The following is a 17,691-nucleotide window of genomic DNA, read 5'->3' as shown; positions in this document are numbered from 1 at the left end:
GGGGGGTGGGGGGGGGGGGTGGTTCCTGGATGGTTCCGGTCTGACCCGCAGCTTCTTCGCCCCCTCAGATGGAGCTGCTGTTTGTTTGTCTTGGATCTTCCAATGATCCAGTGACCGTTACCTGCCCCCCCCTCCCTCATTGTCGTGGTGCTGTTGATGCTCCTCCAGCTGATCGGATGTTTGGCTCTCATGAGAGGCGGTTCTGTTGTTGTACTTTGGATCAGCGTGTGGCCACAAAAAAGGCAAAGTTTTTGGTGATTTTTCAGAGGTGGGGGGCAGAGTGCAGGCGTCCTGGTGGTGTAACGTGGTGCTGGAGGAGCTGTGGTGATCCTGTGACACAAGGGTCAAACATCTGAGGCCTCTGGGTGAGGAGCGTCTTTGGACTGACCTGAACTTGTTCCCAGAGTTTGAAGAGCTGAGAGATTGTCACACACTTGTTTGACTGACGTCTGCCTCTGACTGATGTGCGTTCGAATGGCCAAATGGTCGACCTCTGAGCAGTCACAAGACTGGACTCTGCACTCTGTCCACCGGCTGCTTTTCATTACAGCAAACCTTATCTGCCAAAACAAAAGCAGCGCCGCTGCGGCCGCATGCAGGCGGCGTGCTCACAGGTGTCGTTCATCGCTCCTCCCGATCAGCAGAGTGAACTTTTGAGAATCCGTCCACAGAAACACTGTTGGAGGAGCCGAGGAAGGAGGGAGGTGAGGGTACAGTCTAGCAGAGAGCAAGTGTCATGCATTTGCTGCAGAGTTCTTGATTTATTACAGAGCTGGGAGATGCCCAGCTCCGGAGCTGCTTGCCACCGAACGTTGTTCAAGGGCACTTTGGCAGGAGACGATGAGGAGCAGACATCCTCATCCGCTGAAATTTCTTCAAGTTATTACAGTATTGTTTGTGTGTTCAGCAGGACTGAGATATGATCTGATACAATAACCATGCTGATCCATGAAGCGTGCTGACATGGAAACCAGGCTCTGCCACCCTCAACATCATTCACTCAGGTGTGACTGTTTGAAAGAAAGCTTCCCATTCAACTCTTGGATCTCCATCAGATTCTTATTTTTATTTATCTCCACTTAATACCAAATTCTTTGTCAAATCTAAAAGCAAAGTAAATGATACAACACATAGAAGATGTTTGTGTTTAAGGGTGTATTTAGACTGGACACATTTGGTGAACCAGACTTTCTTTCCCTCGGTAATCCAGAACTTATTTTTAGTCTAAATACACCCAAGTGGACCCAGAACCAGGACCAGCACCACTCTCTGACCCATCTTTCGAGGTGGTCTTGGTTCGTTTCCAGTCGGACTGAGCTCCGGTTCACTTGGAGTTTTCTCAGTCTTAATTGGCTCAAAGTGGAACAACTGAACCAAAATGGCCACCGCAGCAAGGCATTATGGGATATAAACAGATCAGTGAACAATCGTGGAGCAGCGATGCAACAGCAACTCATTGAAATGTGGTCAGATGAAGAGTTCCTTCTTAGTCTTTGTCTCTTCAGTAACCGCCTCTCCGCCGCACCAAAGCAGCAATAAAAAGTGTTGTACCTGACTCTGACACAGACGTCCACAACTGGTCGGCGAAATCCAAAGTCTGAAAAAGTGAACTGTCCTGACGAGTATTATAAAGCACAACTCTAGGTTCACACTGGACGTGGAAGCGCTGCAATTTGCATGCACTACGCGCTTCCGCATCCAGTGTGAACCCAGCGTAGGACTTCCATTATTCTTTCGCCATGTTTCTTTGCCCTACCCTTGTAATTTTTGGCCAACGACTGAAGAGATCTTTAGTCACTCGGTTATGTTTGCAAGTTTTGGTCTAAAAACAGACCAAACGCAAGGATCATGAGTGGACTCGGTCCGGACCAACTGACTTTTCCAGTCTGAATATACCCTAAATTTGATGTTAATTGTTAAAAAAAAAACCCAAAACAAAAAATGTTTTCTAAAGAAAATTTGTATTTGTGTTCAAGTCTTTTGTTGCTGAACTTTAATGTAGAATTTAATGTTCCCATAATAACAAAACAAAAAGGGTCCGGTTTCCATTATGGGACTCTCGGAGAGACACTGAATTGTTCTGCAGTTTTAGGTGAAACCGTTTCAGCGCGGCTCCTGTTTCACATCACTATGGCATGCCTATCTATAATCTAAAGTAAATGTAGAATGAGAATGAAGCGTGCTGAAAGCTCAGACCCACTGGACATGGTAGTGGTGTGATCAGGTTACAGAGAGGCTCCTGGCCAGTCGAAGCACACCCTGATTTAAGGAGTAACCCAACTTCATACTGAGAGTTTTTCATTAAAATGTCCTCCATGACGTGATGTGAAAGAAGCTGACCTGCTTTCTTTCTACGAAAAAACAAACTGCATCCACTGCTGACTGTATAAATAACTAAAGAATTTTTACACTCTGGTTTCTGGTTGTCCGTCCGTCCATTTTTAACCCCTAATATCGTGCATGGTTCCTGGAGGCTGTCCTGGCTGCTGTTAGGCGAAGGCGGGGTACACCCTGGACAGATCGGTTCTCAGGTTTTCGTGGATTGCTTTTCCTTCCTGGATCTGCTGGATTCCTGAGACCAGCTGTCTTTGAGCCTGTCTGGACAGGTCAGCAGTATTCCTCCACCGTTCATGTTAGCTGTGGGAGGAAACTGGAGAGAAGAACACAGAAAGATCTCCTACTTTAGAGGCACAATTCTGACCCGTACTCCCAGTTTGGAATTTGGATTTTTTTAAATTTTCTATCAGATTCTTTTCAACAGACCATTATTGTTAATAATACTGGGACAGGCACCTCTGCCCTCATGCATTCTTTGGGAGATTTACATATTTATCTAATCTCAGAGTTTGTGACTTGAGATGTTTCTGGTGTACTTGGTTCATATAACATGATAATAAAGCAGAGTGTCTAATAAGATTCAGTGTATTCAACATGAAACCAACTCAACGCAGCCTTGATGTTGTTCAACTGAGCACATGAGGCAGAGGTTTAGAAGTTTCTGCAATTTTGATCATATTTCCTTCAAGGGTGCATGTAAGTATGGATGTAATACATCTGTAGTAGCAAATAATTGTATTAGAACACATGTGTTGTGTATGTGTTGTGTATGGCAACATATTCTCTAGAACACATGTCAAAGTCAAGGCCTGGGGGCCTCTGGGTAATTCCATCCGGCCCTCCAGATCATTTTATTTTACTGTTATTAATGACCCGAGATTATCTTGCGCTCATTTCTAACTTGTATCATTTTGACAAAACATATTTTTATGGAGAGTAAAATACTGAAAGTTATTTAAGGTTTAAGTTTATTTATTTAGGAAGAATATTCATGGATTTTTATTGTTCATAATGTAAAAAGTTATAGATTTAAAGTTTTAAAAATTTTACATTCTGCTAGCTTTTGGGGCTTTTTTTGGGCTATTTTGGAGTTTAGCTAGTATTTCAGCTACATGCTAGGTGTTTGGCTAACCTATTTTTTTTCTTTTTGTTTTCTAGGCTAATTTAGCATTTATCTAATATTTTAGCTGGCTATCGGCTTCAGCATTTTCAGCTATTAACATCAGCATTTTTCAGCTATTAGCTTCAGTGTTTTTGGCTACCAATTTCAGCATCTTCAGCTATCAGCACTAGCATCTGCAGCAGCCAAATTCAGCTTACAGCATTCACAATAACATCATTGCATTTAATGATATATATCCAGTTCATAATTATGTAAAACATTTACAGTTTCAAAAATTTAGTTTTAGAGTGTTCAATAAATGTTTATCCAGGTTTGTTTTGGCCATTCTTTCCATTTCCCATTTTTCCTGATGAGTCTGTGAACTGTTTTCACACACACTGTAGAGGTCCACTTCTTCAGCCTTTCGTCATGTGTGTGAGGCGGCGTACAGCAGTGGGATCATCTCCTCTTATTGCTGAAATGTCAGGATTTCATCAAGATATTTGTCTGTAACACACAGAGACTTCAGAAATGCCCAGAGGCTGCCTTTGAAATGTTAAAAATCAGGAGGCTGATGCTGCTCTGAAATGAGATCACTGAGCAGGCAGTCTTTGAGCCCCCCCACCCCACAGAGGGCCGCTGGGATGATGGGGTGGTGGTGGAATGAGGGCTCTGCTTTAACAGCTCTATCTTATTCAGACGAAGGCTCTGGCTCCTCTTGGTATTTCTGCTGCGAACAGAAGGCGACCAAAGTCAATGGAGCTTATTTTGATGACAAAGCAGGATCTGCTAAATGCAGCTTTATGGCTTTTGCTCTCAGATGGAGGCTGGAAGGATGAAATGTGTGGAGGAAAGATGGCCTCCCCCTCCTCTGCAGCTCCTGAGAGCTGCTCTAAGCAGGCCTCATCTGTTGAATGGCCCTCCCTCCTTCACCCTCACCTCCAGCTCGCCACCCTCTGCTTCACCTTGGCCTTGGCGCAATGACGGGCCCTTCAATTATGTCCGCCGATTGATCGCTGCTGATTGCAGTTGCTGTGAATTATTTAGACTTTGCTGAAACTGCTCACTAAACGGGAAGCAGGCCAAAGGAGCAAGTTGTTGCAGGTCAAATAAATTTAGCCCTGTGAAGCCCCGGCTCTGGCAGCTGGGGGCCGTGATGCACAGCTGTGACTGCAAGCTTCTAGTGCAGCATCGTATCCCCACTGCCACCGGTGTTGCTTTTACAGTGTAGCCTATGGTGCAGTAGATATAGGAAATGTCGGTTTATGTTGGTCCTCTGTGTGGTCCAGTTTGGTTTCACTCTCTGGACTCTCAGGACAGAACTGAAGACTGAGGTATCGGCCCAATGAGGTCAGACTACGATGGAAGTAAACCAGCTGCTGCTGTTACTATTATGCTGTAAAAAGTGCCAGCACCTTCTCACTTTATCGCATTTGTCCATCAGAGAAGAACACTCCTGACAACAGCATCCACACATCAGCAGTGTCCATTTACAGTCTTACGTCAATGTTCAGGTGGGTGCAGAATTTTAAAGAATTTGTGTCACTTAAACCAATCAGGGAATCAGTTTTGGCAAGTGACGTGTTAATGATGTGATCAGTGGGTGGAGTCCACAGCCACCCAACAAACTAACCAATCCTAAGCCTTGTTTCTACTGAGCGGTCCGGTCTGGTACGGTCCGGTAAGGACTGGTACAATCCAATACATTCTTGCGAGTGTTTCCACTCAGTTAAGCCTCGCTTCCACTGTGCGGTTTGTTTTTATGGCGCATGCGTGGTGTTAACCGCTAACGTGTCATTGTGGTGCGGCGACTAGAAAAGCAACAATAAAATCTATTATTTAATTTGAATATATTTATATTAATCTAATACAGTTCACATATTGTAAAATGTATCAGTGAAATAATGAGATTGTTAATATCATCCAGTGTTACATGGATTCTCTAAAGGAGAAGTTCTAACTAAAATGTTCAGATCATTAACATTGGAAACATTGTTCTGCTTCTCCTGGAGGACGTTTCAGTTTGGACACTAGGTGGCGATCACGCTGTAGGAGTACACTTTATTAAAAAAGAAGACAACAGTATGAGGGGAAAAAAACAAAGTTTTAGACCATAAATAGTTACTTTAAAAATTATTTCCTTAAAAGAGTTTGGAAATTAATGCCTGTGAGTAAATAAAGTTGTTTATTTAGTCAGCAATGTATTTTTTTGGTCAACCGAGCATTAGCCGTCCTATGGGAAATTCTATTGAACGCTAGCATCAAGCTAGCGGACTTTAGCTTCATGTGCTAAATCCATTCAGATCTTTTGTGAATTGATTATTGATCTATTAAGCTTAAATCGATTTATCGATTTTTTACAACCTAGCCCCAGATATTTGTCTAACTTGAATCGAGACGTGAATAAAAAGTTTTTTTTTTTTATTCTGATTCCTTGAACTGATGTGGGACAGTAAGTTGTCAAACTGGGTCACAGAGTGATGGAAGTACCACTGAAAGCGTCCGTCATTCAGACACAAGTAGATGGTGAAGCTCACTGTTCTGGGAGAGTCTCTGAATGATCTCATGAACCCAGACATGGAGACAGGATTATGATATTTTACAGAACTCTTCAAAATAAGTCGATCTGATCTTTCTACATCATCCGGTTCTTCTGAACACTTTAAATGAGATATACAGACAATACTCCCATGTGTCTGAAGCATCAAGTTGAGTATAAGTTTCCACCAAAAAAATTGATGTGTCCAAAGAGAGTTGTTGGCGCCAATTTGACGCAGTGATCACGAAGCCTAAAATGTGGACCTTACATCCTGCTTCTCTTTGCTCCATAGAAAGCCTGGTTGCATTCACACTGAAGTGAACTGCACCAAATAAGGACCAAAGGTGCCAGTGTGAATGCAACATTGGAAAAGTCTGAGGCCTGGTGAGGTTGGAGGTTCCTCTGCTTGGAGAAGCGCGATCAGCCAGGATACTGCGGTCCGATACCTTAAGGGTGCAGAGACGCAGGCCTGTCTGTCTCGTGGACTTTAGCTGCTCGTTGTTTGTTTTAAGCGTGAAAACATGAGAGTTTGTGGAAGCAGGCTGCTTTTGACAGGCATCAGGGCAGCCGGGCCTCTTCATGATGCATCACAGCAGATGTCCCTGGTGCGGCCTAAGAAGGCTAAGGGCTACAGGTTAGAACAAAGGGTCTCAGCTGAGCGCCGGGGGCGCCGATTCTTCAGCCGGTCTTATTTTGTGCAGGTCATGAGGCGGGGGTGCAGGTGAGAAGCTAAGTGGAAATGCCACTCATTCCTGCAGAGTCCCTGGCCTCGTCAAGGTTAGTGGTTTGTCTTTGCAAGTTGAAGGATTGATGCATGAGGCTGTCTGGAGCTGAATTCAGAGACCAAGGCTGTCGCAGGCAGCAGCTCTCCTCCCCCCGACCACTCTCTGTTTTGCAGGCTATCACAGCGCCCTGTCCTTCCCAACTTCTTAGCAGCCTGTCCTTTTGGGAACCTTGACTAGCCCAGGCAAGGACACAGCGTCTGGTGCAGTAAGCCTGTGCAGAGGGGGAGGCTTTACGTAACGCTCTGCTTTAAACACGGGTGTATGACTTTCCTGACACGGAGCAGCACACTGCAGCACAGCTCACCGCACATGTCCCCCCGGCCCCCCGAACACGGAAGGGGCAGAGAGATCTCTGCAACTTAATTATGTCTTTCTCTTTTAAAAGCCTTCGTTTGAAATTAAATTTTCTCAGGCAATTAACTAAAGAGGAGTTTTCAGAATTTATGAATGAAGGATGGATGTGTTGCACAGGGTGACGGGAGAGGAAGGTGGGGGTGAGGTGGGGGGCATGTGCAGCAGATGCAGCTATAGGCTCTGTCTCCTGGTTTTAGTGAAGCACAGACCTGGTTGAAGTTGGAGGTCTGGAGCTGCTGGGGTTTGGCTCCTGGCGTTCTGATTGGTGCGGCTCACAGACGACGGGCTTTCCCCGCTTCCTCATTCATTACAAACACGGCTGCATGTTGTGCCGCATGTATTCCTCACGTTCATAATGTTGTGTTCACTCCCCAAATCTGTTCTTGGCTTCAGCTGGGATTGTGTAACTTTTTGGCTTCTGGTGATGAGCTGAGCTGTTGCCGGGCAACAGGGGACCTGAGCACAGTGACCGTGAACAGGCAGAGTGATCTGCATCGCTTCATGAGGGCTTCTTCTAAAGGAATGCCACAGAATCTGCCCAAACGTGTGCTCGCTATTCCAAGGTAGATGTTTGTCATTTACCCAACATAATATTCCATTAAAGGTGCATTAGGAGCTGCCTGGTGATGGCTGTGGAATGACCGATTCCCTTCAGTCTGCTTTCAGCTGGCAGTGAATACCTGAGTGACTCACCGGTCTGTGAATAAATATCTTTAGCAGAACGTGTCTAAGTGAGAAATGAATGCACTCCCACGCCACAAAGGAGGATTCGAAGACATTTGGCTCCAAGCCAGTCTCCCACATTCACCCGGAGTGGTCCCTTCTGAAACATGCTGTCCTTTTGTGAACCTGCAGCCTGCATTGAAATGCATCGGTGAGAAGCTGTTATTCTGCGCGGGCCGGTAAACAGGCCGGCACAGCGTGGCTGAGAAGAGCATTTTTCTAATGTGTGTTAGAAGGCTCCAATAAGTAGGGCTGCCACGATTAGTCGACTAATAAAATAGTCGACGAATAATTTAATAGTCGATTAGTCGTTACTTTATATTATATGGAGTCAGAGTGTAGTAAAGTTGAAAGTTATAATGGCATTCGGCTAGCTTTTTGGACTATTTTGGCATTTATTAAGGTTTTTAGGCTATTTAGGAGTTTAGCTAATATCTCAGCTGAATGCTAGATGTTTTGGCTAACCTATCCTGTTTTTCAGTTTTTAGGCCAATTTGACATTTAGCTATTTTTTTAGCTGGCTATCAGTCCCAGTGTTTTCAGCTTTCAGCTTCAGTATTTTTAGCTATCAATTTCAGCATCTTCAGCTATTAGCACTACCATCTTCAGCGGCCAAATTCAGCTTACAGCATTCACACTAGCATTATCCCAGGTAATGCTATATATCTGGTTCTTAGTTAGTTTAAAGGTAATGATGGTTAAGATGTGTGCTTTAAATCCAGTTTGCGCATGACCCGATTAGTCGACTAATCGGTAAAAATAATCGATGATTAGTCGACCAGTAAAATAACCGTTTGTGGCATCACTACCCATAAGCCGTCTGCGAGGAGCTGCAGAGCTGATGACTCCAGGCGGCCGGATGACCTATTACTGAGGGAAAATGGACTGGTGACCAGAAGATTGCTGGCTCATGCTCTCCTCACCCGGTGCCCTTGAGCAAAGACAATTAACCTGAATTCCTCCAGTAAATATCCAGCTGCAGAAATGGAAAGAGATGTGCAAGAGCGATAATCCTGTAAATGACTTTGAATAAAAGTGTCCACTAAGCAGGAAGATTATTACGCCTAATAGAATCATAACTTGTTTTGGAGTATCAAGGACTGCTGAGCGTGCACATACACGTGCACACACATTCCCTGATATCCCTGTCTTGCTTTGGCATTAAGGCTTGACTTTCAGTCAAGTTACTTTCCAGCAGCTGATCCAGTCATGTGACACCGCCCACCCAGCCTCTCTCCGCATGTTTACGAGGATGAAGGCTGGTGTGTCAGCAGCGCTGAGGCCAGCAGCCTGGCTCCGGACCTCCCTATCCTCTTCTGAATTCCAGAGAGGCCAGCCGAGAGATGTGCGCGCAGTGCGGAGCCGGGCATCTTTAGTTATCTTCTCAGTTCTCAGTCAGTGATGGCAGCACATGTCAGGGAAAGGCCATCTCGTGTGATTCATGCCCACGCCGAGTCGGCTGCTCAGGTTCCTGCAGCTGCCCTGCTGTTGGAAGCACGCTGCCTGATAGAGTGACTTCGGAGCGTGCCGCCGTCTGTGCTCAGGACTCCGTGGTGATCCGTAAACATGCCTGCCTCTAGGACTCGACAGCACTCGTAGAAAATACACATCAGAGCAGGACATGAACACTTGACCAGTTTTTTTGACTTGTAGGCATTTCAGTCCAGCTCTGAATCTGACTTGTAAAAGTGGGAGTGTTGCAGATGATTCTCTGACCTGCGACCCACAAGTGACACAGTTGAAGAGGACCAATCATCTGTACAGATATCTGTGCATCAGAAAATCCTTCCCTTTACAGATTTGAAAACCTGAAACAAAACGTGTTTGTCTCACTGTCTGCCTCTGCTCTGCAGCTTTTAATGAGGTTCAAGGTCAGATACATCCTTTCTGTCTATAGAGGGACTAGGGCTGGGAATCGCTGGGCACCTCATGCTATGATGCGATACGCGATACATGGCTCATGATATGGACGGTATCGCGATATCGCGTGTGAATGCTCTTTAAGAGGGTCACGCCTTTAGCTGTTCAGATCAGGGGGTCTGGGTGGAGTGTGTAGACTCGGTGCTCTCCAAGACTGCATCTGCTTTTCAGACATTATTGTATTTGTATGTGTGATTTAACGCTGAAATCCTTTTAAAAGTAATGTGAAGTGTCTGTTATAAGTTTTTCGTGTGTCAATAAAGTCTCTGTGTTTGAAGGCTGGTGCTGAAAACAGTCATGCAGCCTACATGGCTGAGGAGATGGGGAAAGACTGGATTCGGTTTGGCTAGAGAGGATCAAGCGAGCGCCATCGGTGAAGCTAACCCTGCTTTGACTCCAATCCCGGATGCTGAATTTTTTTAATGAGTTCCTTTCTTAACTGTAGACACAGACAGCTCAGTGGTCTGTCTGAGTTCAAACTCGTCTCATCTATGAGCATGAAAATGTGCAGATGGGGTTCAAACTATCTATTTGGTTATTTGCGGTGTGCATGTGTAGATCTGTTAAACAGTAGAATGTGATGCTCTAAATTCAGTTTGACTTCTCTGAGCTTCTGAACTTGGTGCAGAGCGTGATCAATCTGACTCTGGAGAAAATCACATGCTTCAGCTCTGTTTACGACTCCAGGTTCTTCTCTAAGATTTGAAAAATATTGTATTTTCTATGTTATTTAGACCTACTTTGTGCCGTTCTTCAGCAAAACTTTTCTGTATTGACATTTGCAGACCTGGTACACTTGTCGTTATGTTCTTAATGTGCATGCGTTGGTCTATATCAACATGTGTGGCATTTAAGTGGCTTTAAAATAACTTATTGGAGACATTTCAGAATGCTGTGTTTAAATTAAAGACTCAAATTTCAAACAGTTTCACAGGTGAAATTGGGTTTAGAGTTACCACTTTGATTTATTATCTTATTCATAAATGAGCATTTATTCACGTACTCCACCTTTGGTCGTCTTTAGTCAATGGTCTTTGGGTTTAGACCATTGTCTGTATATGGGAACTGGACCGAGTGACCCCTCCCCCCCGGCATATACTTCTATAGAGAAATAAACGGTTATTACTCAGTCATCATATTTGTCAGGATAACCATTCTTGATCTGATACATTTTTCTAATTATGTTCTTGATAAATCTTTTTTTCAGTGTATTCTTTCTTTATTGACAGTTATTCAAGTTTTAAACTGACCAATCTCCATAAAAGTATGTGTTCTCACGTCAGATGTTCAAAACGTTCGACAGACAGATTTCATGTGACCTGCTTTCAGTGAAAGGGGTGTGGCCTTCCAACAAGCTCACTCCTGACTGATAGAGTGGTTACCATAGAAACAATGACTCAGATGAATCAAACCAATCAGGGCTTACCGTCGTCGTCTGGTTCCAACACGGCAACGTTCATATGATGGAACAATGGTGACTGAATAATTTCATTCAGTTGAGAGGGAAGTAAACCGTTTTCTCCGGGTGACGCTACGCTCTCTCAGTCCAGTTTTATACAGTCAATAGTTTAGACGTGGGTTCATGTTTTTTTTTCTTTCGCAGATCTGAACGTCTATGTTGAACCACAGCATCTTGGTTGAGCTTAGTGATAGTTTCCACCTGTTAGGGCGATGCTGCGGTGCACTCACAGCAGGGTGTATTGTAGGGCTGCAATAAACGATTATTTTATTGCGCGACTAATCATCTTTTATTTTTTTGATTAGTTGAATAATCAGATCATACGTAAATTGCATGTAAAACACACATCGTAACTTTAAACTTGAAATGTTTTAGCTATATGCTAACTACAAATAAAGACAATTAGGACGATAGTAATGAATCATGCAGCTTCTTTTGATTCATTTATAGAACAGGACTTGAATCAAATTAAGTTGCAATCTCTCTGACTCAAATATAACTAAAGTGCATTTTGTGATGCTGAACGCTCTCAGCTGTGTTCAACTGCACTGCACTCTGACTCTATAGAATTCCAAATTGTACGATGCTCTTGCTCATAGCAGGAAAGTTAGCATTTCTACATGTCTTGCAGAAAGACTTGATCTCTTTTGAGAACAGATGTTTCCTTCAGCAGAGAAATGTCACTCTGATGGGGTTGAGATTGCAGGGATGCACAGAAAACATCTAGCTAGTTCTCTGTTTGCGCTAATCTTAGCTTAGCTTAGCTTACCTAGATGATGATCTAGGGCTGGGCAATATATCAATATCACTGATTAATTCCACTTAATGTTTTAGGTGATTTATTTTTTGAAAATCAAGATTTTAATTTCCCACTCCCCGCTCTCTTGGGCTTCCGTACTTTGGTGTGATGACATGAAAGGTGCAGCTGGCAGAGGAGATTCCTCAGTGAGGCAGAGAGAGAAAAAAAAAAGTTAGCAGAATGAAAGAAAGAAAGAAAGAATGAATGCAAGAAGACCCCACCCCACCCACCTTTGCTAATGGTCTCCATGCTAGTTTTCTCCGTGTTGCCTTTAGCTGTTTGGCTGATGCAGCAGCAGGACATGCAGCGATTTTCTACAGGATCCAGACAGAACTGGAGGATGAAGCTGCTGGTCCACAGCAGCAACAGAACATTTAATAAAAGTGTTGATTTGAAGACAGCGCTGTTGTTACACACTGACGCTAACATGCTACGATATTAGCTGCTAATGCACCTGTGTCTCCTATATGTAAACAAAGTTGTTTTAAGACGAGACGGATAAATTCAACAACATTAAAGGGTCCATACCATTCTTAAAGGAGCGGCGCGTCTAAAGTAAAAACACCTATTTGATCTGGAATTTATTGAACACAAGACACGATTAGAAGGCATGCAGTATTCTGAATCTAAAATTAAAGTTATTTTGCTGATCATCACTGGATAAGTGGAGAAACTGAGTGTTATGTTAGTCTGGGGGCGGAGCTTGCAGCGCAGACTCTTGCTTAAGTCAGCACATTTCCACCCGCTCGTTTTCGCGGGAGTGGGAGGGTCTGCTGCAGACAGTGCAGGTTTTTTTACTCTTTAATGCATGAACGGATCAAAATGCAGCTTTGGGGTTCTTTATAGTGAGGAATGAACATTAAAATGCATTTAAAACCTCAAAAAGTCGAATTTTCATGGTAGGGCCCCTTTAATTCTTAGTACATTTGTAAAAACTGTATTTTATAAATATAATAAAAACCACACAGGAATCCACTTTGTACTATTAGTAGTCTCTTTGTAACATTACAGATCAGCCCTAGCAATTTTAGCTATCAATTTCAGCATCTTCAGCGGCCAAATTCAGCTCATAGCATTCACACTAGTATTATCACAGGTAATGCTATATATCTAGTTTTTAGTTAGTTTAAGGCTGGTTAAGATGTGTGCTTTACATCCAGCGCATGACCCGATTAATCGACTAATGGGATCAAATAATGTGATATTAGTCGACTATTAAAGTAATTGTTTGTGACAGCACTAATATGCAGTAGCCTCTATTTTCTGTCGCACACACAGAGCTGTTGTTGTTGTCACAGAGTTGCTTGTGCAACTGTTTACGTGTTCAAAACTGCTTCTGGCACAGGAGCCAGACGAATGCGCTTTATCCAGGCCTCCTTCTGTCTAAGCCACCTTACCTTCTACTCAGCACTGACCTTGGCTCTTACCAATAGGCGGGCAGTGACCCACTCCGCCCCCTCCGCCGCCTGCATCCTTTGGTGACACCATAACCTCCACCAGCCTCTGCTCTTCCATCCAACATCCATTTGTTGTTGTTGTTGTCTTTCCTCTGGTCACACTTGGCCCTCTGCACTCGTGCAGCTCAGACGCCTCCAGCTGGATGTTTTTGAAGCGTGTCCGGCAGCAGGAGAGCGAAGGGAGCGCCATCAGCAGGCACTGCAACCCCGAGCTGCCGGGTTTGGCGGGGGGTCAGCCCTCGCCTGGCTTGGTGGTGTCAAACGGCGGCAGATGTAGCATTTGAGAACACGCGTGTTTCCCCGCGTCTGGGGAGCTCTCCGAAAACCATGCAAACAAAAGGCTGACATGTAAGGATGTGGAAGAAGTGTTTATGAAGTTTTCTTAAAGGTCATCATTAAATGTCAGTCGGACTGCAGATCGCTTCACAGCACAGCTAAACAAAGGTTGCTAGGCAACACCGGAGCGCCGATGAATGCGCGATGACTTCTGTCGGAGGCATTAACATGAAAATGTGCAGTCAAAGGTGTGTGTGAAAGCGGTGTTTCACGCTAACGAGGAACGCCCCAGAATCACGACTGGGGGGGGGCACAAGAGTCCAGTGGGAGATTTCAGATACATCTGAAAACATCTAGCGGGTCAGTGTCCTGCTCCACCGTGTTAAAGCGAGTCATGGCTCAGGTGACCCCCTAGACGGCCCCCCCAACGAGAAAAGGCTCGTCATTTTTCAAGCTGGCTGACATGTCATATTTTACTGGTGTCAAATGATCCTGTGTGGATTCTATTTAGCCTTCTGAGTAAGACACCAGATAAAGGGCAGAGGGGGGTTAGCCCCTGATGTGGAGGTCAGAGCTGCATGGTTCTGGACCGAGAACGAGAGGAGGACCGGCGAAGACGGTCCTGCCTTTGTTCCCTCCCTGCCTCCGCTGTCTGCCTCCATCATCCTCTGCAGAACTCTTCGCACGATCTTAGGGAGGGAGGAAAAAAAGAGAGGAAAAGTGGGTCAGGGCGACCTATTTTTTTTTCCCACAGTTCACAGAGGCAGAGGGTGGTGGTGTTATCGTCAGTTAGACGAGGAGCGAGGCCTGATGGGGAGGCAGGGCCTCGTCGGGAGACACAGCCGCTCAGAAGTGGGTCAGCGGCAGAGGCTACGTCTTGTAAACGGCTTGTCATCTCGGGCAGAAACGCTGCAAATGAACCTGAGATTAAACCCCCCCGAGCGGAGCACTGCAGTCTCTCCTCTCGCCACGGCGGCACACTTCAGAAACAGTCGTGCTGTAAGCCCCCACAGCAGGAAGGGGCTCAGGGAGGTACTGCCCCTGCATGGTGCCCCCCCCCCGGTTGTCAGCGTTTGATTTCTGCAGTCAGGCGCAACCGTCTTCATGCATTTCTCTCTTTCTTGCCTCCTGTTTGCTTCGCTTTATTCAGGTCAGATTATTTTACAGTAAAGAGCTCAGCTGTAGAAACCGGTCAAACTCCTGCTTATTCAGCTGCAACAACCCCCCCCCCACACCTCCTTTCTTTGTATGTGTGTCAAAGATAAGCAAGCAGATTCATAATCTATTTACGTTTTCAGAAAGTTTTTTTCTTTAGTTCTTCTTGGCAAACATTTGCATTTCTGTACGTTTGTCCCCAAACCGCCTTCATGCTCCTCTGGCAGACCCTCCTGCAGCTGCAGGGAAGGAACCAGAGAGGTCCGGTAAGGGTTCAGAGATCGTGCCACCTCTCATCGTCTCCTCCGCTCCGTGTCCTCTCTCGGCGTCTCAGACAAAGCAGGATAACGCCGGTTTGATCTCCTCACTAATAATTGTAGCAGCTGTTAGACTGAGCCGAGGCCTGCAGAGCTGAAAATCTGGGCCGGTCTGGTCCTGGAACTGGAGTCCGCTTGTGGAACACTTCAGCGTTCAAGGCGCGGAGATCACTCATATTTCATGATATGGAACAAATCTGGCTGTAATGAATCTCTCAGGACACTGAAGCGCCTCCATCAAGCAGTCTGTTTTCTGGCTCTTCAGCTGCGCAGATCTACGGCGGACATTAAATATTTCAGCAAACTCATCTCCCTGATTTGAAAACTAGATGTTTGGCTTTTGATGATAGGAATAAATAAGCAGCAACTGAAATTATTTGTGCCACTTATTGTTGATTTTTATTCAAAGAGTTCTATGAGGCAAGATGACAAATGCGGGGTTCAACCTGGCAGGGGCGGAGTCAGTTCCACAGTTTAAAGGGTGACCAAACACGGAAGTTGGAGGCTGACTCCACCCACAGCTGAAATTTGAAAATCCAGTCAGAAGGGTGGAGCTGCAGGTCATGAGGTGGGACTTCTGAAGCTTACATGGTTTGACCAATCACAAAATTCCACTGTAATACCTAAATTTAACCTTTAGGGGCCAGCGCACAGATGGTTTTTGACTATATTTTCAAGAATTCAACAATTTTATTTAGCTCAAAGTTGATTTTGCTTTTCTGGAAATCAGATGCTTCGTTTAACGAGTAGGATGAAGGTTGAAACACAAAAAAAAAAAAAAAAAAAGAATCGACTTGGCAATAATGACAAGAGAAACCGTAAAGTGTTTGGAACAGAACAAAAACTCAAACCTCTATAACTTCTTAGAGCTGGGTTGATAAAATCGATTATCAATTTAAGCTTAAAAGATCAATAATCGATTCATATAAATCGATTTAGCACATGAGGCTAAAATCCACTAGCTAACGTTTAATGGAATTTCCCATAGCACGGCTAATGCTAACACTCGGTTGACCTAAACATACATTACTGACTAAAGTGACATCTTCATAAACTCACATGTAGGAAATTTCTAAACTATTTTAAGGAAATATTTTTAAAGTAACCATTTGAGGTCTAAAACAGCTTTTTGCTCACTCTTTACTTCTTCTAGATTAAGATGTAATGATATAGCACAATCACCACCTAGTGTCCAAACTGAAACGTCCTCCAGGAGAAGCAGAACAATGTTTCCAATGTTAATGATCTGAACATTTTAATTAGAACTTCTCCTTTAGAGAATCCATGTAACACTGGATGATATTAACAATCTCATTAATTCACTGATACATTTACAGTATGTGAACTGGATCAGATTAATATAAATATATTCAAAACATATATAGATTATTAATGTATTTCTACACAAATGTGTATAAATGTGTAAACTCAAAATGGAATAAAATTGAATTAAGAGAATCGAAAGAATAAAAATAGCCGAAATCAAATCAATCCAGGCTCTCGTGAATGGAATCGTTTCTGGGAGTTATCATCGATACCCAGCCCTAGAACTTCTGCATCTTCTCAGGTACTGAGGTCCAGACACGCTATAATGTTTCCCCTCCGTCGGAGACCAGAAGGGAGCCGAGCATCAGCAGTCACGTGGTTCCAGCGCCGCTGCAGTGGCCTTACCAGATGGTTTCCAGCATGTCTGCGGATGGCGTGTTATAACATTACAGTTTTAAAAGGTCAGGCCTGAAGAGAACCAGAGGGAGGGGGGGCAGCTAAGAGGAAAGCCTGCTTTCATGTGTACAACCCACCCGTGCACGCCCACGTCTCGCACAGAAAAGGCCTTTCATGAACACATCGCGTCTGGAGTTTGTTGGCCTGAGCCTCAGCTGCAGGAGCTGGGGGTGGGGGTGGGGGGGTATTTGTCTTCAGATAAAACCTGTCTTTGTGCTTTTTTACCACATCTCACTCCGATGGTGTGGACTCACACTTTGGACTCTGAACCGCCGTGTTTACTCTGGAGGATCGGAGGTCTGCAGCGAGACCCAGCAGGTCGTCGTCAGCCTGTCAAAACACCGGCTGCCAGTCACCTCCCCCTTCTCCGAATCGGAGAGCTGGGATTGGCTGTCAGGCTGCCGCTCATCTTTAGAATTGTTTTGAACCTCCACTGGGTCAGTTTGTGCTCTGAGCCGAGCCAGAACCAAAACAGTCTGGATTTCCTCTGATATAAGTCCACCGTCTCCTCGCTCAGGTGTGATCCATACAGCTGCCCATGTTCAAAAAAGCTATGTGTGAGGGGGGGGGGATAAATCCAGCGTGGCCGGTCAGACATTTTGAAATTCTGCTTCCATCGGTCTGATAGAGAGGTTAAAGATGCAGCATCCTGATAAAGCTCTTCCCACCAGCAGGAGCAGATAAGGGCCGGCACAGATTGAATGAAGGGGGGGTGCTGGAGGAGGAGGAGGAGGAGGAGGAGGCCT

General features: G+C 44.7%; 1 protein-coding gene and 1 long non-coding RNA gene across 2 annotated transcripts in view; one reads left to right on the top strand and one right to left on the bottom strand.

Moving 5' to 3' along the window:
- The window catches only part of nrip1b (nuclear receptor interacting protein 1b), a gene marked incomplete in the record, with an annotated part of 49,643 nt that overhangs the window by 676 nt on the left and 31,276 nt on the right, over positions 1 to 17,691 (top strand).
- LOC112138051 overlaps positions 1,059 to 17,691 on the bottom strand; it is a 60,419-nt gene continuing 43,786 nt past the window's right edge. The window contains exon 3 of the long non-coding RNA XR_002917699.2: positions 1,059 to 2,650. This is a non-coding gene — a long non-coding RNA (uncharacterized LOC112138051). The remainder of the gene's footprint in view (positions 2,651 to 17,691) is intronic.

Source organism: Oryzias melastigma, linkage group LG14, assembly GCF_002922805.2.
Source record: "Oryzias melastigma strain HK-1 linkage group LG14, ASM292280v2, whole genome shotgun sequence".
Lineage (NCBI taxonomy): Eukaryota > Metazoa > Chordata > Actinopteri > Beloniformes > Adrianichthyidae > Oryzias > Oryzias melastigma.
Note: the sequence above shows the minus strand (reverse complement) of the source record. Positions and strands in the feature narration are given on the sequence as shown.